The following is a 22,851-nucleotide window of genomic DNA, read 5'->3' as shown; positions in this document are numbered from 1 at the left end:
AGAAAGTTATATCATCTACTAAGATAAACTTGGATTCAGCAGTTATTGTATGGACTACTCTGTAAATATCTTTTTTTTTAGTTTGAGATATGACCTTTATAGAGCTTATCCACCAGAGTGGAAATGATGTCTGTACAAAACCAAATGTTTGTTACTATAACTTCTGCATCACAATTCAAATCCAAACAGTTTTTTAAAAACAGTCAACTCAATCAAAACCCACTACTTCAGAATCAATAGCTTCTTTGAAGCCACAGTAACACTTAAATATGGTTAAGACTCGAATGCAGAAATTTGGTTGGCTGAAAAGCTAATTAAGCTTCCAACTTGTCCAAATAGAAGTACAAAAAGGCAAAATTGTGTTTTTCACAGAGATACAGTCCACTGGAATCACCCACGCTGGACAGCTGTTAATAGTATTTACAGTACTGAGGTAATGAGGGATCCAGGCATCCTTTAGACAGTCTTCTGTTGTCCTTTCTTCCCAATGAGAGATTTGTGGATGTGTGGAATGACACCACCACCAGCAACTGTAGCCTTGATCAGAGTCCAATTCTTCATCTCCACGAATAGCAAGTTGCCAGTGATGTGGGATGATACATTTTACCTGCAAGTCTTTTGAGACATTTCCTGCCAATTCAAGTACCTTGGCGGTGAGGTACCCCAGCATGGCAGTGCTGTACACAGCGGCAGTCGCGCCCACACGTCCATGGCTGGTTGTCCTAGATTTCAGGTGTCGATGGATACGGCCCACAGGGAACTGCAAACCAGCTCACTGCAAGCAGGAAACCGCCTTTGTCTTGGCCTTTCCAGAGTCCTTTCCAGCTTTGCCACCAGCCATCTCCAAGTGTGATGAAGCTCACACAAGCAAGGGAGAGAAGAGACTAAGTCAGTGAGATGGTGAGATTCACAACATTTACTCCCTCCTTGCACCGTGATTCAAACTGCGCCTGTAAATATCTTTTAAGTCAAATTATCAACTAATGAGAGTGGAATATTGAAGTAAACCACTATTATTGTATTAGTACATATTTATGTCCATTTATATCCATTGGTGTATGTTTTGGGAGCTTCAAAGTTTGGTGCATATGTATTTATAACTATTGTATCTTCTTGATAGACTGCTCCCTTTCTTAATGTACTTTGGGAATCGTGTCTTCATTAATTTTTGTTTGCATTATACTTTATTGATTTCACAGTAATTATAGTGCTTGTTTTACCTTCTGGTTGCTTCATAAATTGTGTTTTATCCTGTCATTCTCAGCCTCGAGTACTTTTTTTTGCCAGTGAGGTATGTTTCTTGGAGAAAATAGGTAGTTGGATATTGTATTCTTCATTAGTTATGGACACACTTAGTATGTAAACAGCACATGTTGGTACCATACTTTCCCTCATAGCTGCCCCTTTTATAAAGGGTCCCTACTCATTCGTGATGCATGTCATCCTCATGGCAGCTGTGGGTCATGCCTTGTGGAGGCAACCATCACTTATGGGGAAGACAGGATGTTTCTGTACATAATGTTCCAACTTGTGGCTCTAACAATCTTTCCACCCCCTCTTCTGCAAAATTCCTTGATCTATGTTGGGTTCATTTTAAGTCTACTTTAGTGATAGGTACTTAGTAGCCTCTGGATCTCTGGTTTGGTAGATGTTGATGGTCGTCAGTGTCTGTCTCCTTCACCCTTGTGTTAATATCAGGTACCCTGAGAAAGCAGAACTCTTGTTCATTTCTCCAATTCCTCTGTGGTTTCAGCTAGGGCCCTGGTGAAATGTGATGGATCATTTCTTTCTTCAGGCTGGCTCCTATCTAAAAAAGAGAAGCAGATTCTTCAATGGAGAGTGAAGTCAGTACAAGTTAAATGGGATAACTACTATTTGTTTGGAAAAAAAAAAATGGGTGTAGGCCCTCTTATTGCCCAAGATGAGTGGGAGCTTGATATTGGAAAGCAAAATCATTATATGGATATGATTCTGATATTTTTCCCAGTTCCAGATATATGTTCTTTTCCACTGAGTGGATCTGTTAGCCAACCCAAGAGCAGTTGGTTACCCAACATTGCTGCATGCCACTATTGCACTTGTGTGCGCATCACATCAGGTTGTTGGCTGCTGAGTAGCATAGACCTTGAGTTTTTCAGACAGATGTTCGTCCCTTTCCCCCAGTGGCTCATGTAATGCCTTCTAGCACTAAATGGGCTAACTGTATGGTGACTGGCTCTCTTCCAGATTCTAGCCATGTCTCTCCATGTTCTGAAATGACAGCATATTGTGTCTTCATCAGCAGGGTCTTACCATTAACCTCTTTTGTGTATGTATCCAAGTGCTCTGACAGGAGTCTGTCTTGTTTTGGGAAACTTTGTAGGTCTCTCTAATCAATAAATAGTTCATTGTGGGTGTTAACTGCATCCTGGTACTAGGAGTTACAGGCCAGTGTCAAAGGGGAAAAAAAAAAAAAAAGAAAAGAAAAGAAAAGAAAAAAAACATAAGAAATGTAATGTTGGGCTTCATCTTATCCTCTCCAGGGCCCTTTGATTCAGGTGCTCTTCTTAAGGTCCTGTTGAGGGATTCAACCTTTTAGTCTATCTTCCAGGATACAGGATTCTATGTTACCACTTCCATTTGGGTTCAGTTTTGTGTTTCCCCCATCCTTCCCCTCCCCTTAAGTCCTACCCCACCCCCATTGTCCAGGCTTGAGATGTCTATTAGGTATGTCAGGACCTCCACTGATTCAAAGAATCACAAATGAGTGAGACCATGTAATGATTGTTTTTCTGTGATTGTGTATTATTTTTAAGTCTAATTATGTATTATGTGTGTTTCAATGGGATAATTACTGACCTTTACATTTATGGCGACAACTGAAAGAAGTTGTTGATTCTTATAATTTTTATATTTGGGGTGGTTGAATTTTTGTCTATTCTTTTCTATTTCCCTAATTATATAAGGAGTTCGGTGGCTTACTCTGTTGGGTAGGATGAATAATTTCTTAGTTCTCCTTTGCTCGTCTATTCCTCTCATTAAATCTATTCTTTATAGTCATCTCTTGACTAATACTATCTTTCTTCTTTCTTTACATTTGCTGAGTTATTCATCTGTTTCTGGTGTTTTTTCCAGGTCTTGAATTTATTTCCATACATCAGTCACCTGCTTGTTTGCCTCCTTTTTGAAATCAATGATACATTTTTATGAGTAAAGTTTTGAACTCTACTTAAAGCATTTTATCTATTTCAACATCATTAAATTCAGTAATTCAATAGTTATGATCTTTGGAAGAGTTATGTTGCCTTGTTTTTTTCATGAGTCTTATGTTTTTGTGTTGCAAGTTGTGCACTTGCTGTTTTAATATAACCTCCCTTTTCACTTGCAGATATTCTCTGTGAGAAGCCTACTCTTGAGTGAACAATACCCAATGTCACCCAACAATGATGTACCAGAAACAATACCAAACACAACAAGATGTAGAAATTCAATGAAAATGAACTAAAACTCACTAATATATCACCAATGACCACAACACAGAAAAAAAGAAGACTGAATAATATCATGAATGAAAGGTGAAGAAAATGGAGGATTTAAATAAAGATTGTCTAATAAAAAATCATAAACAAAATTAGATGAAGATGTTGAATAAAAATATAAAAACATAGAAGTTTTGCAAACAATCATGACAAAGTACTGCCAAAAGTGTGATAGAGAAAAGCTTGGAGGACACAAGGAGAAAAATAAAAAATAATTGCCCTATCATAAAAGTAGCATGTGAAATAAGATTTGATAAATATGGAAGGGTAATAAAAATTAACATCATAAAACCCTTTTAGTAAATATATAAAATAAGTACAATAAAACGTATGGTAAAAAGAGGAAAAAGGTGGAAAACATAGGTGCAAAAGAGAAACAAAAAGATTATTGGTCTAGCTTCTTTCTGGGTCCACCCAGGTTGAATCAGGGAGCAGACATAAGGATTTTTGTCTCTTCTGTGACTTTTGTTGATGCTTAACCTATACTAGACAAATGTCATATGTCTACAGAATGGCCCTTGGGTTACCTGGGTTGCTTCCCTTTTTTGCATACTCAGGGCCTGCAGGTCACACTTACCTTTATGCTCTGTGGACCCAGCAGGGTCTTTTATTTTCTTGAGAAGCCCCAGTACATACACTATGGGATGACAATGCTTTAGTTGTGGGTAGCCTGCCAGAAAGGTTGGGATAGACAGAAACAAACACAGTAGTAATATCTGTGCAAGAAAACATATCTCTAAACTTTTAAAATTTGTTTAGAATCAAACACCCCAAGGAAGATATTATAGCCAGTATGTTAAGTAGTCTAACTGACAGAGTTTTTAAGTGGCTGTAGCAAGAGCCTCATGTAAGACAGGTGACTTCAGAGGCTTATGCACTGCACATTTGGGCTATCAAACTCCAAATATATTGTCAGGTGATGTAAATCCCAAGGGTGGGATTACATCTCACTGCCAGAGCTGAGCCTCCTGCTACACAAATTTTCTGTCTAATCCATGTCCAGTCTTAATTTCCACATGGCTTCTCATTGTTGTCTGTTGTGTTGGAGCTGTGGCAGCTTGATATCATTCTTCCCTGATTGGTGATTTTCAGACCCCCATGTAGTTCAATGTTCAACAATATGTTCTTTTTCAGGACAGTGTCCTGCAATTTGAGCTATAGGGAGGAAAAAGAACTCTTCTTTGCAAAAAGCCCACCACTGGACTTGAGGCATGCAGAGACTGTGGGCTCATCCTATGGGTAGGAGTGCCAATTGCTTTTCACTAGGGCTGCCTGGGTTATTCTTTAAATAATAAGTCTGCTTTCCCTGTCCTCACTGGGCATCTATGAGGCTGAAGCCATGTGTTCCCTACTTCTATGTGCTCAAATGCCCTTCTGCTTCTCCAAATTTCTGGTTGTCCTCTGCCCTTTGTATATTAACAATGTTACCCCTTTCTTTCTCTCTTTACAATAGAATACATTCTTCTCATCCTGTCTGACACCAGCTTGCAGTCCTCCACATTACCTAGTAGTAGTATGCATCTTTTTGGATTTATACCTTTCAATTTTTTCTAGGCTTCAGAATTTGTAAACATTACATTGGGATGTGTAAATCAAAAAAAAAAAAAAAAAAAGCCAGGGAACTCCTCAATCTGTCATTTTAAGGTCCTGAATGGCCTAGATGCTCTTCCTTCTTTTGCTAGAGAATTCTTACTTGGTTTATATGTGAACAAGAATAGTGTCTTAAAGCTGGGTGTGGTGATACATCCCTTTAATCCTAGCACTTGGGAGGCAGAGGTAGGAGGATTGCTGACAATATATTTGGAGTTTAATAGCCCCCCAAAAGCCCAAAAGGCCACCCAGAATTGACATAGTGAATTCCAGGTCAGCCTGGGCTAGAGTGAGACCCTACCTCAAAAAACCTTAAAAAAAAAAAAAAAAAAAAGAATAGTGTCTTAAGTAGTAGTTTGATTCATACCCAGTAAAACTATTTTTAAAAGACGTGTTTACTTAAGAAATATGTGCTAACAGAATTCATGTTTCAATTCTTCCAATGGTACATATACTTGAGTTTTAAGACTTCAATAGTTTTTCTTTGAAGAAAGAAAAAAAAAGTAAGTTGAGCATTTTATTGCATTAGAGAGGTAGCTCAGTTGGTTAAGTACTTGGCTCACAAACTTGAGTACTAGCATCTAATCTTTAGTGCTTACATAAAATACCAATGCAAGGGTGTTGGAGACAAGGGGATCACCTGCACTAATTAGCCAGTTAGTTTAAATAAATTGAAAATATTCAGGCCAATGAGAAACATTGTCTCAAAGAAAGTCAGTGAATTACTGAGGATGATACTTGAAGCTCTTCTCTGGTCTTCATAGAAATACACATATAGATGCACCTGCATATATATGAACACACATGTACACATACATGCATTTTAGAAGACTATTGCATATGCAGTTACTTCAAGAGCAATCCTGTAGCTCTACAGAGGTTCATCACACAAATGTGTCTGGTCTAGATATGCACTAGGTGATAACAACTAGCTTAAAGCCAACAAGGGGTAGGCTTTGCTCTGACGTACTTTTTTTTTTGTTTTAATTTATTTGAGAGTGACAGACAGAGAGAGAAAGACAGATAGAGGGAGAGAGAGAGAATGGGCGCGCCAGGGCTTCCAGCCTCTGCAAACGAACTCCAGACGCGTGCGCCCCCTTGTGCATCTGGCTAACGTGGGACCTGGGGAACCGAGCCTTGAACCGGGGTCATTAGGCTTCACAGGCAAGCGCTTAACCGCTAAGCCATCTCTCCAGCCCTCTGACGTACTTTTAATGGAAAAGATCATGATCTCCTAATGCAAACAGAAGTAGGCGACAGGAACAAGGATGTTGTCTGATGTGCTAGTATAGCATTAACTAATTCCCAAGTGTGAATAATTGCACTTGAGTTATACCTTGGCTTCCAATTAAGTATAAAATCTTGCTTAAGTCACTCAGATTTCCAAAGGCACAGATACTATTATGGATGGTTAGAATGTTCACTGAGCATATTCTTTTCTCAAGTGAAAAATTATATTCTTATCATTGACCTCTTTGTAATAATAGTGATATAGTTCCTTATATATATTCTAGTTATGTGCATATATTTGTGCATATATTTATTTGGGAATGCTTCAAGTCATACGTTTACAGGCTAATAAGAACATTTATGGCTGTCTGGGAACAGGTTCTGTAGGTAATTTACTCTTTACTTTAGTTGCACACTAGAATTGCCTGAAGACCTCTTTAAGGGCTTTATTTCCCTTGCCCATCCCCCAGTGACTTTGACTTAACTGACCTAGGGTGATCTAGAAATGCTCCCCTGGTGTCTCTAATGGAGGCAAGGCTGAGGCTCCAATTTAGGTAAATATCTCCTTCCTTTAAAGAAGGTTATTAGCCTGACTAATTCAAATAATCAGCCAGACCTGGGCACCATTGATCTTGATGTTCAAAACAACATTAGAAATAAAACTTGAAAGCAGAAGGAAGACACTGTGAGGAGGAGTGAGAATGAAGAACAGGAGATGCTAAAAAGGGGTGAAAAGAATATAAGTCCATGGAATACATGTAAGAGAACACTATAATAAAACCCATTAGCTCCTGTGCAGCTCACTTTGCATCTGGAGAGTTCTCAATAAGGTAAGATGTAAAAATGAGAGGAGACAGAATCCAGGGTACGGAGATAATATGCATGATAATTGAAAAGCAAATGACAGTGAAAGTCATGGTGTCTCCTAAAGGCGGCTCACGTTAAAAATACTATATTTCCTTTACTAAGCCTTTTTCCTTAAGACCTCCTTAGAAAGGTTATGCCCACTTACACTTTTTCTAAATAAACCTTCGCTTTCCTGACTGTTGTAAAAGAAAACACAAAGTACATGAAAGAGACGTGTTGAGAAAACCTGCCCATAAATGGTCGAGAGGGTTTTAAACTTGACATCACATCCACAGCCTTGCTTGACACAGGCTTCCACCCATGAACACAGATTTGATTTCTCAGTCTTTGTGGTTTTCCAGGCTTACAAAGTGATGCTCTTTTAATAATATGGCCAAAATATATTTTCAAGTTCAGTAATTTTCTGTGTACATAAAAAAGGGATGCAGAACAATGTTAAAACAGGGCTAACATTTAAAAACAGGTTGGAAATAGGACTCATGGAATCCATCTAAGATTCATTTTAAGAAAGGCAAAATTAGTGAAGTAGGTCTACTTGTTGCCAGCTAAGTGTGAATTCGGATCATATTTTGCATTAAATGCAAAGACCTGTTACCCAAAAGAGGTCTCTGTACTGACCACTTCACCAATTCACTGCTGACTGAGATCATCGAGTAAGAGGACACATTAAATATTTAAACCTTGTCCTTCCTCAGAAGCAGAGTTGTAAAGATGATTTTTCATGGAAGTTAGCATTAAACTCCAGCAATTTGTACAACTGTGCATGTAAATGAATTTCACATAATCTCTAGATTCCAGGGTCAATGTTCCTCATACATTTTAATAATGTAGAAGACATAGCGACATCCTTCTAATTTATGTTCCCTCATAATAGAAAGGGGCTTGCTTAATAAAAGTGAGGAATAGGCAGTATGTACATGGTGACACTGATTTCTGCTGACAGGTGAGCAGAAGTTAATTGTAATTTTAATGTAATTTGTTCTGTGAGTGATGTTGAGCCTTGGAATATATCTAAGTTTATTTTAAAGGAAACAGTGTTTGTGTGAGTATTATAATATTAGAATGAGCCAATTATATACCTCCTCTGAAAGATACCAAATATAATATTACTGGGTGAATATTTTAATTATGCTCCCCATGGATACATTTGTTAAAATAAATGGAAGTTTATCAACACAGAATTTTATCCAATCAGATTTTTTGGGTAATACTGGTTAATGTTGCTAGGGATAAGTGCACACATGATTTGACAAAATAAGAGCACAACATAGTCCTAACTGCTAAGTTTAAGCTTATCTGCATGAACTGTAATTAATATTTATTCTTGGTGAAATAGTTTTTTATTAAGTTATTGTTTCATTTTGTAGAGCTAATAGTTTTGCTGGTAATTCAAACACTTCCTGCTGCGGGTAAAAACAAATGCAAAAGTGAGGAATGATGGTGTTCTTAGCACTGAAATTTGCTAATTGCAAAGTCATTCAATTACAGGTAATATCCTTTTATTGCTAATAAGATTACCATGTGTCAACACAACTGCAATCCTAAAATGGAATTTGCCCAATTTGCCTGGTATGGAATGTTAAAATGTTCTGTGTAAAAAACTTCAGAAAACTAGCACTGAAAATATGAATGACAAGGAGAAATGCAGTAAAATTCTTGGTCTGAATCCTTTTTATTCAACCAGATGCTTTTTGTCTTGGGAAATGTCATTTAAGAGCCAGTGTCCAGTAAGCCCTGAAAGGTCTGATTATTTCCTTTTCCCCAGTGTACAGTGACCTTAGCAAAAAGCCACAGATCCCTCTGAGGAAGGATACGACTAAGCTTAACATTGAAACTTTTGGGGAGTGTGGGAGGGTCCTTCTTCAAGGGGCCATCCCTTTAATGAAGGAGCTCAGGATCTGTAAACTGGCTCAAGTCTGGAAACTGGTTAAGAGGCCTTGATTCTCTGTTGCTATAATTCAAAGTGGACTTTTGTTCCTTTGCTCTAGAACTTTTCTGCTTATAGAGATCAAGCAAGAATTAGTAGGTTTTTTTTCTATGTCACATCTTGCTTTCTCTATGTCACATAATGTCACACCATGATTAATCAGCCAGTACCAAAGATCTACAGGATTCATACTATTACAAGCATTGTTTTGCCTCCATTGTCCATGTAAACATGTTCACATTGCCTTTGGCAATTCAGTGCTGACACCTGGCACTTGTAATATGAGCCCTATTCTGACTATAGAGGAGATTCTCTTTCAGGGCTCCCTTAGAAATCTTCAGATCATGTATATGGGTCTGAGGTTTAGAAGTTTCCTCCTGAGCTTCTGCTTTTTTTTCAATATTTTATCCAGAGATACTAGAAGTAACCATCCAGCATCACCATTCATCTTACTTTTCCACAGATATTCAAAAGGTCTAGATACAGAGTCACTAAATTCCTTGTTCTTCACAACATATGACCAAATACATCTTTCTCAAGGAGTTCACACCACGGATTATTAGTGACCTCCTTATTACCAGTAAAATTGTTCACCTTATTGAGAGACTAAGGAGAAGTAACGTGCTGCATCTGGCTTCTGTGACCTCACTTAGTGGCTGGACAGTGGTGCTGCCATTTAAAGTCAGATAGTCATTTTGACTCAGATGAGGAACTAGCTGACTAATGTGCTATTTTTGCTTCTGTATCCATTCTTGCTTAGCTTGACTCCCCCCCCCCCCAAACCACCTTGATTCCTGGAAAGCCTCCACTTCAAGGACATTCCAGAGATACCTAGCCAGGGAGGCTCTGGCCTCTTGCAAAAGATAAGTTCGGCAAACAGCTCTTGCAATAGGTTCTGCAAACAAGTTACTACCTAAGATAAGTAGGCTGGAGTTCCCACACACACCCTCTCTGAAATCCCATGCACGCCCTCTTAGAACCAATCATTTTAAAAAGTCACAATATGATGTAAACTTTCCTTTATAAACCCCTTTCCTCTGAGGGTCTGGGCTCTCTCCCTCAATACCACTGTGCCAGACTGTGCAGACAGAGCCCAGGCCTAGGCTTACAATAAAGAAACCTGCTGCTTTTACATTCGAGCATCTCAGCTTCTGTGGCAGTTCTCTGGGTGACCGGGGTTCTTGGCTCCTGCTCAGGGGTCTTGGCACAACACTCATTATCAATAAGAGCACTTTCCTTATTAACAGTAGAGCCTTTAATGGCATGGAAGTTGGAAAACCAACTCCTCCAGAGAGCACCAAGACCACGAGGGAAATCCTTCCTTACAATTCTGTTTCTCTAGAACCACTCCTGGTTCCACAATTTGTATTAGTCATGGTTCTCTACAAAAACAGAACTGATAGAATGAATTGTATTAAAAGGGAATTTATTGGATTAGCTTATGACAGTCCACCAATAGCAGATTTCAGGCCTGAGAGTCAAGAAACCTGGTAGCTGCTCAGTCCACATGGCTGGATGCCTTGGCAGTCCCAATCTGGCACTGAAGGCCTGGAGGCCTCTTGGAGAGATGCTGCTCTTCAGTCCATGCTGGTCTCCAGTCCAAGATGTAAAGCAACAAACAGCAAGCAACAGGCAGCACCTCAGCCAGATAGGAGGAAAGGAGAATACTTTTCTCCCCAGAGCTTCTTTTGATAAAGCCTCCCCTTGGAGAGGGGCCACCCACTCTGGGGGAAGGGCTCACCCTGGGGGAAGGATTCCTCCTTTAGTTAATCCTTCCTGGAAGCAACTTCAGAGACCCACTTATGAAGAATGTCTGTGGATTCCTAAACAGACCAAGTTGACACAAAGTTAACCATCACACATACCAAAAAATATTCTTTAACCAATTTAAAATTTGTTTTTTATGAGGTTGATATTATCCAAGCTTCTCACTCCTAGTAAGGCCTAGTTACTATGGTGCCATGTTGGGTGCAGAAATACCTGAGAATAAATGTAAGGCTATGAATTAGAGAGTGGAATCCTCTAGGGAAGGAATAAATGACATACAGAATACATATTCCTGAATCTTACCTTAGATCAATTCTATCTGACCACAGATCACAGAATGTGCATGATGTCCTTGAGATCATGTGCTTCTCACAGACAAGAAGTTGTGAACTGAACCACTGTTCTGACTGGATTATTTGAGATCTGAGTAATGGCTGTAGTGCATATCAAATCTGATGGGTCTCATCTTTGATATTTGACTGGAAAAGCTGTAGAATTTCTGTTAAACAAAACACTAGTTATCCAATAAGGCCTAGCAGAACTGAAGAGGTACCTCTCAGAAGATCCTGATTTTTTTGGAACATTCCAGTGTTCAGGCTTTGGGATATTGTAGGACCCTTTATGAGTATGTAAGGCAACTTGCTTGGGAGTGATGCTTTCTCTTTCTAAATTGCTATTTCTAAAAGTGTCATAGATGGACCATGGATATCAAAGTAAGTTAGGAATATAGGAATAGTGCATGCCGAAAGACCTGAGGCTAGCTCATTCTATTTCATCTGTATTCCAGCAGATTTTCTCACAACCTCACTCTGTTCCCTAGAAGAATTACTGATAATAGTTAGATGACCTTGAGGAAAGTTTTCCTTCTCCTCTTCCTGGACCCTGGACTAACCAGGATAAGACACCAACTCTGGGCTTGGGGTTTCCAGCTTTAACACAAGAAGTGCCATTCCCTTAGCAGGGAAAAGAAGAATAGTTATTCCTGTAAGATCTAATTTCAAATCTCACTCTACCATCTATCAGCTGCAGGGCATTTGACCATGGCACTAAGCAATGTTGAGATCAAATTTCTTAAACTGTTAAGTGGCTATAATCTCCATTTCATAGAGATATTGTGTGAATTAAATGAAATTAAATGTGATTACACATATGAATCCCTATCAAGTAGACATCCTGCAAATGTAATTTCCTTTTCCTATCATTGGCAAATCACATTCTTAGACTCAAGGGGAAGATCCTGTTACAACAGGAAGGTAGATGTCACCTAATTTCTTTTTCCTGCCCCTAAAAAGAGATACTTCATTGTCAGTAAGTAACAGGCTTTCATAAGATATTTTCAGGAGGATTGTTTTGCAATTTGAAAATATGCAACTTAAGTAATGATTCACTTTATTTCCATGCAAAGTAAACTATAAAATTTTGAATATATAAAAAGATTGAAGGAGACTTAAAAATATGGAGATGTATGTAAGTCTTAGAATTTAGGAAAGATGTTTGGAGTCATACAAACCAAAGCCAGTATTGCTCATACAATTTACAGATAAGTGGATGAAGCCCCAAGGGCAGATTCTTTCCTACTGCTGATTTAGTAATCACTATGGAGTTATGTCTCAATTTTTCTACACCTCAGAATTTAAATTTGTAAGAGGATGGGGTTGCATACTCTATTAAATTGATCTCCAAAGTTCCTTCAAGCTTTATGATTCTATTCTAGATAAATTATTACTTTGCTTCTATTTGAATTCTTCCAGAAAAGGGGATGTGCTATCATAGGCTGATTAATTTTAGATTATTCTCCTTTATTTTGAATCAATATTTTTCTACAATTTATTCCTACTGGTCATAAAATTATATTTATAAAATTCAGAATAGCTCTTATTTTCTTTTTCATGGGGCCATTTTTGATATATTTGAAATGGGCAATCATATTAAACCCTGATACATCTTATTTTACCTTGCATTAAAAGTGAACATGACTTAGCCAAGTTTGACCATGATAGACTTGAATGGACCTCTGAGTATTTCACAGGCTAGGTGAGAATGTAATCAATTTGTGACTGAATAGTTAAGATCCACCTAGTAAATTAGATGGGTATGTACTGGCATGAAATTTGAATAATTAAATGAAAGGGTTTTCTAGGTACTTAGTATAGAGTAAGAATCAGAAATTAAAATGTGTGTAAGTTAAAGAGAAGTTTACTGGCCAAACACAGTCTGGAGAAGCTCTAGAGTAGAGTGTCTTTATAGTTCCTGATCATTCAGGACTTTCTGAATCCAAGAAGGAGTAACCATTCCTTAGGACAAGGCTCACAATCTGCTTTCATGAACTCAGTCTTCTCTGGAAATGCTGTCACAGGCCTACCCAAAGCTGTGCTTCACTAATTCCCTAGTTATTTCTTAACTCCACTTACCTGATAGTCAAAATTAATCAACACAACAGATGTTTAATCATGATCAACATTCAGAACTGTAATTGAGAGTGCAAAGGCTCAAACCTACATGAGAGAGAATATTAATTCCATCAGTCATCAATTAACCAAATATTTATTGACTTCTCACTATACATCAGGTACTTCTTGAGATCTAAAATATATCCATGAACCAAAATAATTCCAGTTTTTGCCCAATCATCATGATCAAACTTGCCACCTGTCATACATATCCTGTTATTATACTAATAATCATAATTGAGTCTTCCTGTGAATAAACTGTGAAAAGTGAGAGCATTTAAAATGCACAACCAGAGATGAAGGTGTGCACTTATAATGTCAGCAGTCAGAAGGCAAAGGCAAGATGATCACGGCAGGTTCAAGGCCAGCCTTATCTAAAGAGCAAATTCCATGTCAGCCCAGGCAACATAAGGAGACCGTGTTTCAAATCAACAAGCCATATGTATGTTTTATCCTTTTGCAGTTATTTTGATGGAGAACTTTGGCATGAGACTCAGGGCCATACATTTTATCCTGCTTTGATTATTCTAACATATAAGGTCCTTAGATTATTCTAAAATGTAAGTCCTTAGATACTTAATAATTTCATTAGGAGAGATTTGATCACCTTAACAACTGGTCTTTGTACACTTAGTGAGTCCTAATATGCCCAGAAGTCTAGACATGTAAATCTGCTGATGTGATATTTTCTTTTTTTTTTTGATATATGGATTATTATAGGCCCTGACAAGTTCTTTTTCATTTCTCATGTTTATTGTCCATTCTTACTTTGCAACAGATTAGGAAATTCCACTTGCAAATGTTTCTCATTAAGGATATGGCTCACAAGTAGACATGTTTCTGTGATACATTCAATTAGCTAGTGAATATATTCACCTTTCCAGACAGTAAAAGTTTATTGATGAGGTCAAAAAATCATTTTTGTTATTGTCAGTGAAGTTGTGTCTTCAGATTTTATTTATTTAGTGCTCAGAATCTTCACAACTTTTGCATATTTTTCAAGGAAATTGCATCATTCAATCACCTCAGTTTGTCTGTGGGGCAGACCCTTTACTGAGCAGTTAAACTGAATCACCAGCTTATAATTATTCTATATTTTTCTAAGTTCACTCCTCCCTCAAGGGCCATCAGTAGCTTCTTCAATATGTTTAATATCTTGAATTATTTCCATAATTATTCAATTGTGCTTAAATGCTTGGACCTCAATATATGTTCAAATTTTAATATCATATAACATAAGTGTGACAATGGAATTACTGCAACAATTTGTATTCTCTATTCTCATCTTACCTCCCCATGCTTTCACCTGCTACACTCCTTCAGTATCTTCTGGACTCACTACCATAAGTTCTCAACCCCTTTGAATAATTCCCCTTTCCTCTTGCTTAATTGTAATGTGGCTGCACTGAAGATACCATATTTTGATAACCCTGTAAATGAGAATGTTTCATTTGCTACACTCCACATGATTCAAGTATCTTTTTTCAAGCCACCAGAAAACTATTCTTTCATCTTTATATACTATCCTTTAAATTTTTACTTTCAATTCATGTAGCCATGCTTCACAATCACTTTTGTCATTTCTGTTAACTAGTGTTTGCCTCCTCCATTCACAAAGCATGTAGCTCTTATCCCCTTCTCCTGAATTGTGATTTTTTTTTTTTCAGATTTCTTCATGGAAGTACACGTTGCTTCTAATTGCCATCATCCTGTAACCCTGATCTATTTGTTTCCAAAAAATTTTACCTCAATCCTAATGGGCTACCCACTATCATGATCATTCTCATACTCACTATGGCTTGTAACTACTCTCAAAATTATGGCTTTGCAGTTACTTATCGACTTGTCATCTCCAGTTGACTTATTCACTATTTTAATTCTAATGATTCATCTGTTTCATGAAAGCCTTAAATCCATTTAACTTAATACCTTTTTATCATTCATCAATCGTGTCATATCCTCTTTTTCCAAAGAACTCTAGATAATTTTAGATCAGTCCTGTGAGTGTTTACATAATTTGTAAATTCTTTCTCTTTTTTTTAATATTCTTTTCATTTGGAATAGTGCCTATAGAAAAGCTCTAGTTGGGGCTGGAGAGATGGCTTAGCGGTTAAGCGCTTGCCTGTGAAGCCTAAGGACCCCGGTTCGAGGCTCGGTTCCCCAGGTCCCACGTTAGCCAGATGCACAAGGGGGCGCACGCGTCTGGAGTTCGTTTGCAGAGGCTGGAAGCCCTGGCACGCCCATTCTCTCTCTCTCCCTCTATCTGTCTTTCTCTCTGTGTCCGTCACTCTCAAATAAATAAATAAAAATTTTAAAAAAATAAAAAAAAGTAAAAAAAAAAAGAAAAGCTCTAGTTGTTTTTAAAGCTTTTGTTTCATCATATTGCTTGTGTTCCTCTGATTTCACTAACTGAACTTTTACAAACTTCTTTCATAACTCCATTTTATGTATGAAATATGCAAGAGTCTAGGACTCAAATTCTAATCTTTATCTATAATTCATAAATAAATGATTGCTATTATATCATGATTTCATTTAGCTTTCAAAATGTCTCCATACAAATACTTTACCAACAATAAAATTAAATCTGTCCAGTTAGTATAGCCAAGTACTCACTACTTGAATATTCCACAGGACTCTCAGGCCTCATATTGGCACAGCATAATTATAAAAAAAGCTTTCTAACTTGACCTGCAATATTCCATCACCTCAGGAAATGGTACCACGATTTCCAGTTAGAGGCTCAAGCTACATATCTAGGAGTTAATAATTCTTAATGTTTTTCTTTATTTCTTTATTTTAGATCTGATCTATTAAGTTCTCCTATCTACCTTGCCAAAGTAAAACCAAAACCCAATTAGTTCTCACTATCTCCAATAGTATATTGCAGTCCTAGAAGCTTTCATTTCTTTTGGAATTTTTTTCTGTACCCTACATTTGCTTTAGTCTCCCTATAGGATATTCTCCCCCAAGCAGCTATAGTGATATTTTCAAAAATAAATAATGCATCTACCTTTTCAGTGCAGCATCATGCTATGATTTTTCCATATATTTAGAATAAAATCTTCCTGTACCCTACAAGAACCTACTGGCTTAATCTATATTTACATCCCCAAATTCATCTATATTCATTGTCACAGCAATTTATGACTCAATATCCATACTGACATTCTTCTGTCCCTTGACAACATCAGTCTTTTCTATCTCAAAACCCTTTGAACTTATATTTTTGTTCCATTATATCATTTTCTTCCTTTCATATGTCTATGTGGCTGCCTGCTTCTTGCTTGGAACTCAAATCCAGTATTATTTCCTCACCATGCTCCCCCTATACTTGTTACTCTAGATGTAGGAGGCCTTTCAGTCATGTGTCATGCCACTACTATATTTTATATATTTTTAACTGATATTAGTTCCTAAAATTAGCTTACTTTTTGTTTAATATATTCATAAATTTTCATCTTCATAGTAAAACCCAAGGTCCTATAAATATTAGTTGCTATACTTCCAAAGCCTAAAACCTGCACCTGACAATAAATACAGTACTTTTTGACAACCAAAGGTCATGAAGGACATGTCCAATATTTGTAGATCTGCTCAAATGAAGATCTACATGGTGTTTCAATATCCCATTCTGCTGAGTCTGAATCATTGAGCCTTCCTTGTGCCATAAGTCTCACTCCTACCTATTATCTGTTTAATGCTAATAATAGTGAATGTTTATTATGCATTTGTTGAGTATCAGGTGCTGTGTCAGCCATCTGTATGAATTAGCTCATTAATCCCTTACAAAAGGCCAATTTCCTTATTATTCTTACCTGTTTTGTTCTCTCTTATGATTTGCATTTCTTAACTTTTTGTTAACAACCTCCATACATATAGAAAATATACTCAATTATATTTCTTTTTTATTAGTTATGTACACAATGTGTATATAGCCATGCTAGTACCATCATTAGCTTCCTCCCTGTCCTCTCACCTTCTTAAGGACCTTCCTCATTGAGCCATGATGGGTTCATTTTAGGTCTACTTCACTGATGAAGTCTTGGAAGCCTCTGTGTCTCTGTATATCTAATTTAGTAGGAGTTGAGCATTCTCTGTGTCTATTTCCTTCACCCTTCTGCTGGTACCAAGTTCACCAAGAAAGCAGTGCTCTGCTCATTTCCCCAATTACTTTTGGTTCTAGCTAAGGCCCTTGTGAGGTGTGATGGGATGATTCTCTCCTCAGGATCTGTATCCATCTGAAAAAGAGAAGCAAATTCTCCAACAGAGAGTGAAGTCAGCACCAGCAAATTGGGATAACTATTATTATTTTATAGAGAATTTAATAGGTTTAGACCCTCTTGTAGCCCATGATTGGTAGGAGCTTGATAATGGAGAGCGGGCTCATTTTTGAATATGCTTCTGATTTTTTCCCAGAAACAGATATAGGTTCTGTTCCACTGAACAGATCAAGTAGCCAAATCAAGAGTAGTTGGTTATCCACCATGGCTGTGTGCCACCATTGCACTTGTGTACTTGTGTGAGCATCACAACAGGTTGTTTTTGGCTGAGTAGCTTAGACCACAAGTTGCTTGGACAGATGTTGGTCATTAGTATATGAACATTAATTGGATCATTTTTCTATCCATTTTGAACCTCTCTCCCTCATCTCTCATCCACTGAGGACCTTCCTTTTTAAATATATTCCTTCCTCTGTTTTGTTGTCTCATTACTTTTGTGCTCCTCCATTGCAAAATTTTCATGTTCTTATAATAATGCAGTTTTTATGGTGTACCAGTAACCATTGTGAGGTCAAGAATAAACTAATCACTTCATGTCAGTAGGTTATTACCCCAAAGTACACCTTCCCACTCTGTTCCTCTTACATTCTTTCCATCCCCTCTTCCACATTGTTTCTTGAGTCATGGGAGGTGTGATAAACATCTACATTAGTCTTGAAGTCTCAACAACCTCTCACTTTATGCATTGATGAGTTTTGAGTCTCCTCACTGAATACCACTATCTTTAAAGAGAAGGTTCTTTGGCTATCTGTGAGAGTAGCACTCATATTCATTCCACTATGTCCTCCACACTGCTCTCTGGGCCGTTGCTGACATCATAGGGAAGACTTATCCAGTTCTAAGTAGTAGGCTTTCTCTTGTCATTTTGATGAGTCTTGAGTTTCCCTGGTATTTTCTGATATTTTTAAAAAAGATACTTCTCTGAGAAAAAAAAAAAAAAAAAAAGAGAGAGAGAGAACAGTATTAATCAAAAGGCAAAAACTTATAAATTTAGACTTTAGGGACTGGCTTCCTTTAAGTTTGATCTTGTCTCATCCAATGAGGAACGAGTTTCCCAAGGGTTGTCAGAAAATGTGCCCGGCCTATATATGCGGTCTACGGGGCGTTCCCTAGCGCTCTCGGCCGCTCTTCGGGTGCCGGCGAAGGTGAGGCTAGAGGGCAGCTTGTATTCATTGAGACCACACCTCTTGGACCATGGTGGAGGGAGATAATGGCAGCAAGAACCTACTGGCTGTGGAGACGGCAAGTCTGGAAGAGCAGCTGCAAGGATGGGGAGAAGTGATGCTGATGGCAGACAAGTTCCTGCAGTGGAAGAGAGCCTGGTTTCCACCTGCCATCATGGGTGTCGCCTCTTTGCTGTTCCTGATTATCTATTACCATCTGTGCTGTCTGGTGTTTCCTGTTTGTGGTTTTGTGTTTGACTGAGTACCTTGTTCCCATTCTAGCTCTTAGGATCTTTGGCTCCAATAAATAGACCACAGAACAGCAGCAAAGATTCCATAAAATTTGCAGCAATTTAGTAAAAACTCAACGCAGAGCTGTGGGCTGGTGTAAACGCCTCTTTACCCTAAAGGAAGAAAAGCCTAAAATGTACTTCATGAGCATGATCATTTCCCTTGCGGTAGTTGCTTGGGTGGGGCAGCAGGTGCACAATCTTCTTCTCACTTACCTGATTGTGACTTTTGTACTGTTGCTTCCTGGACTAAACCAGCACGGAATCATATCGAAGTACATTGGCATGGCCAAAAGGGAGATAAACTAGCTTCTCAAACAAAAAGAAAAGAAAACTGACTAATGCATCTGCCTTACTTGCTGTGGTTAATAGACTATGCTCTGTCCCTGGGAACAGTCTGTGATAAGCTGTCAGGATACTAAAATGTTACAGAAGTAGCTCTTTGCTCCCTCAGTTCTGCCTTTGTTAATATGAATTCACACTTCCCAAGTGAGGTTTGTGCATAGCGTCTTAGTGTCAGGTATAGCTGGGTGCAATCTTACCAGTTGTCCTTCAATGGACAACTTCTTAGTCAGGATGACTTGTTTTGATTTTTCTCACCCAGGGCTGATGGAATTTTCACTTTTGGTAATTTCAGTGGTGAGCTTTACTATTGTACGAGTAATAGTGACTGGCTAGTGGTTAATGATTGCTTTAGCTAGATTTAAGGTAGTGGTCAGTGGCTACAGGAAGCTGGTTCTACTGTCTGCTTCCATCGTCTGCTTCAGAAAACTGTCTGGCTTTGTGAATAGAGACCAAGTTTACCACTTTTAATGAAGAAACCAAGTAACTTCCATTACTCGCTCTGTTTCTTGACCATGGAGGAATGTTCCCATGGGCAAGGGGAAACTTGATTCCATGCCCTAGTATATGTAGGCTTTTCTCTTGTGCAAACTGTAGCCATATTTAGGGAACAACTTCTCCCTTGCTCCCCATGAGGAACCTAGCCAGCTTAGAGCTCTTGTTCCCCTCACTCAACACTTCCATTCTGTAGGTCTGTAAAGGGTTTTGGACAGTAGAATGTTCAGGAATTTTGGCATACTGTTCAGATTTTTACCTAACTTAAAAGTACAAAGTAGGTTCTGAAGACACATGTCTCACCTTTCCTCCAAGATCAGCCAGAAGAGACATAAGTCTTCCTTTGTTTATATAGTGGAAAGTAAAACAATTTTTCTATTTTTTTAAAAAATTATTTATTTATTTATTTGAGAGCGACAGACACAGAGAGAAAGACAGATAGAGGGAGAGAGAGAGAGAATGGGCGCGCCAGGGCTTCCAACCTCTGCAAACGAACTCCAGACGCGTGTGCCCCCTTGTGCATCTGGCTAACGTGGGACCTGGGGAACCGAGCCTCGAACCGGGGTCCTTAGGCTTCACAGGCAAGCGCTTAACCGCTAAGCCATCTCTCCAGCCCCAATTTTTCTATTTTTAAGACCAGAAAAGATCTTCAAAAAAAAGAAGCCTCAAAATTCTCACTTCATGGTAATGTTGGCTGTGTTTCAGTCATTTGGGTTTTGGCATTGGAGATAGAACAGCAGTAGTTCCTGGTGTCTTGCAGAACAAAAGCAAGGACTATTGGGAGACGACTTGTGGTCGGGGCTGGCTTCTGGTCCACATGGATCGTCTCGTTCCTTTGTAAGCTTATTCTAACACTCTTTGCCTCTCAGCTAGACAGGTAGCTGAAATCTAGGATTGAATCTTTGAGGGCCTAAAATGTGACACACTTGGAACAATTACTTAATCGAGCTGTAAACAGTTTTGTGGTCATTGCACTGACACTGTAAAGCCTGTACCTTGTAGTATATCTGTCCTCAAGTACTTCCTGCACTCCAGCACTGCTATAAACACTGGTGCCCATTATAGCATATGTTTGCTTGGTTGTTTTTAAATGTTCCAAATAACAACTACCTTAATTCTACGTGTTCCTTGTAAATAAGCCTGTCTTCCTATCTGAATTTGGGTGTGTGTGAATATGTCATACCAATAAACTACTTTGGCAGTTTGATAAATGGGAAAAAAATTAAAAAATTAAAACAGAAAACAACAAAAAAATTATACTTTAAAATATGTTTATGTAGCTTGGCATGGTGACACATGTCTTTAATCCCAGAAATTGGGAGGCAGAAGTAGGAGGATAACCATGATTTCAAGGCCACCTTGAAACTACATAGTGAATTCCAGGTCAGTCTGGGCAACATTGAGATCCTACTTCAAAATACAAAAACAAAACAAACAAAAATATGTTTATGTGTTTGTTAGAGGGATAAATAGAAATAGAGATTATGTTTGAGCACACCAGGGCCTCCTGCCACTATAAATGAACTCCACGTTCCACTTTGTGATTGTGACTTTATGTGAGTAGTATGGAATTGAACTTAGACCATCAGGCTTTATAAGGAATTACCTTTAACTACTAATTTTTCTTTCCAACAACTAGAAGATGTTTTCATAGACATAATATTTTTATTTTGTCAAAGAACAGTGGAAGCCTCCCTCTGGACTCTGTGATATTCTAATGTATAGGACTTTGCCTAGGTTCTCAGTATAAAACATGAACTAAATTTCCTTCCACCAATCAGTGCCTCATGTTTAATTAGAGATCAATTGGTATTCCCTATATGCTATGTTCTACTATTGTACCTCTGGGGACATCTTCCTTAGTTAGTTGATTTTTTAGCTTGCAGGATCCACTGCATCTTCATAGTATAGATGACTTTGCCCCCAGAGATCATATAGCATTTTCTAGCACTATGACAGCTAGGGGTCAGGAAGTAGAATTGCATCTCATTTCCAGCATGGTCTCTCAATATCCATGACTGTATTCTCTGGTTTTAGTAATAGGATCATATCATCTATTTCTGTTGGGTAACCATGGACTTGGACAATTGCTTCTACTGTTTTGGGGGCCCCATATCCTCCATTATCAATAGCTTACTGTGGCCGGGCGTGGTGGCGCACGCCTTTAATCCCAGCACTCGGGAGGCAGAGGTAGGAGGATCGCTGAGAGTTCGAGGCCACCCTGAGACTACATAGTGAATTCCAGGTCAGCCTGAGCCAGAGTGAGACCCTAACTCGAAAAACCAAAAAAAAAAAAAAAAAAAAAGCTTACTGTGGAGGGAAGGTTGACCAATCTTTGGCACTGAAATTTACCTGTTATGACCTTTGGTTTTAGGGTAAAGCTTTCCCTACTTCAACAGGGTAGTTCTGCTGATGCTATATCTCTCTTATTTGGATCTTTTGTAAATAGTAAAGATACCCCACTGAATTCCATGAGATTTGCCACCTATACCACAGTACTGGAGCTCAGGAGAAACTTGCAGAGGAAGCAGACACAGTAGTATTGCTCACTGCTATCTGACAACCAGCTTCAGGGAAATAGTGACAGACACTATGGTAACAAAATACTTCACAGTGGAAACCTAGAGGTTACAGAAAACTTAGCACTAACTCAGGGTGATAACACATCAGCAGTGGTCAGGAAACATTGTGGAAGAGAGGATGGGAAGATTATAAAAGCCAAAAGGGTAGGGTAGAAATTTTATGAGGCACATTCTCCCCCACAGTGGTTCACTGAGGCCTTACTTACAGTGAATATCAATAACATTACTAAGTAGTACCATCCTCAGTAAGTGAAAGTGAAATCCAGAGGAGAGAAGATGTAAGATTGCGTATAGTCTGGAAAAAAAGACATCTTCAACAAATGGTCCTGGACAAACTGGATAAGGAT

General features: G+C 38.3%; 2 pseudogenes; one reads left to right on the top strand and one right to left on the bottom strand.

The window, feature by feature from the left end:
- Window positions 1-449: 449 nt before the first annotated feature.
- LOC101615465 lies at window positions 450-841 on the bottom strand (annotated as a pseudogene).
- Window positions 842-18,826: 17,985 nt separating this feature from the next.
- LOC101615179 lies at window positions 18,827-19,427 on the top strand (annotated as a pseudogene).
- Window positions 19,428-22,851: the final 3,424 nt, after the last annotated feature.

Source organism: Jaculus jaculus, chromosome 9 (assembly GCF_020740685.1).
Source record: "Jaculus jaculus isolate mJacJac1 chromosome 9, mJacJac1.mat.Y.cur, whole genome shotgun sequence".
Taxonomy (NCBI): domain Eukaryota; kingdom Metazoa; phylum Chordata; class Mammalia; order Rodentia; family Dipodidae; genus Jaculus; species Jaculus jaculus.
This window is presented reverse-complemented; position numbering and strand designations above follow the sequence as displayed.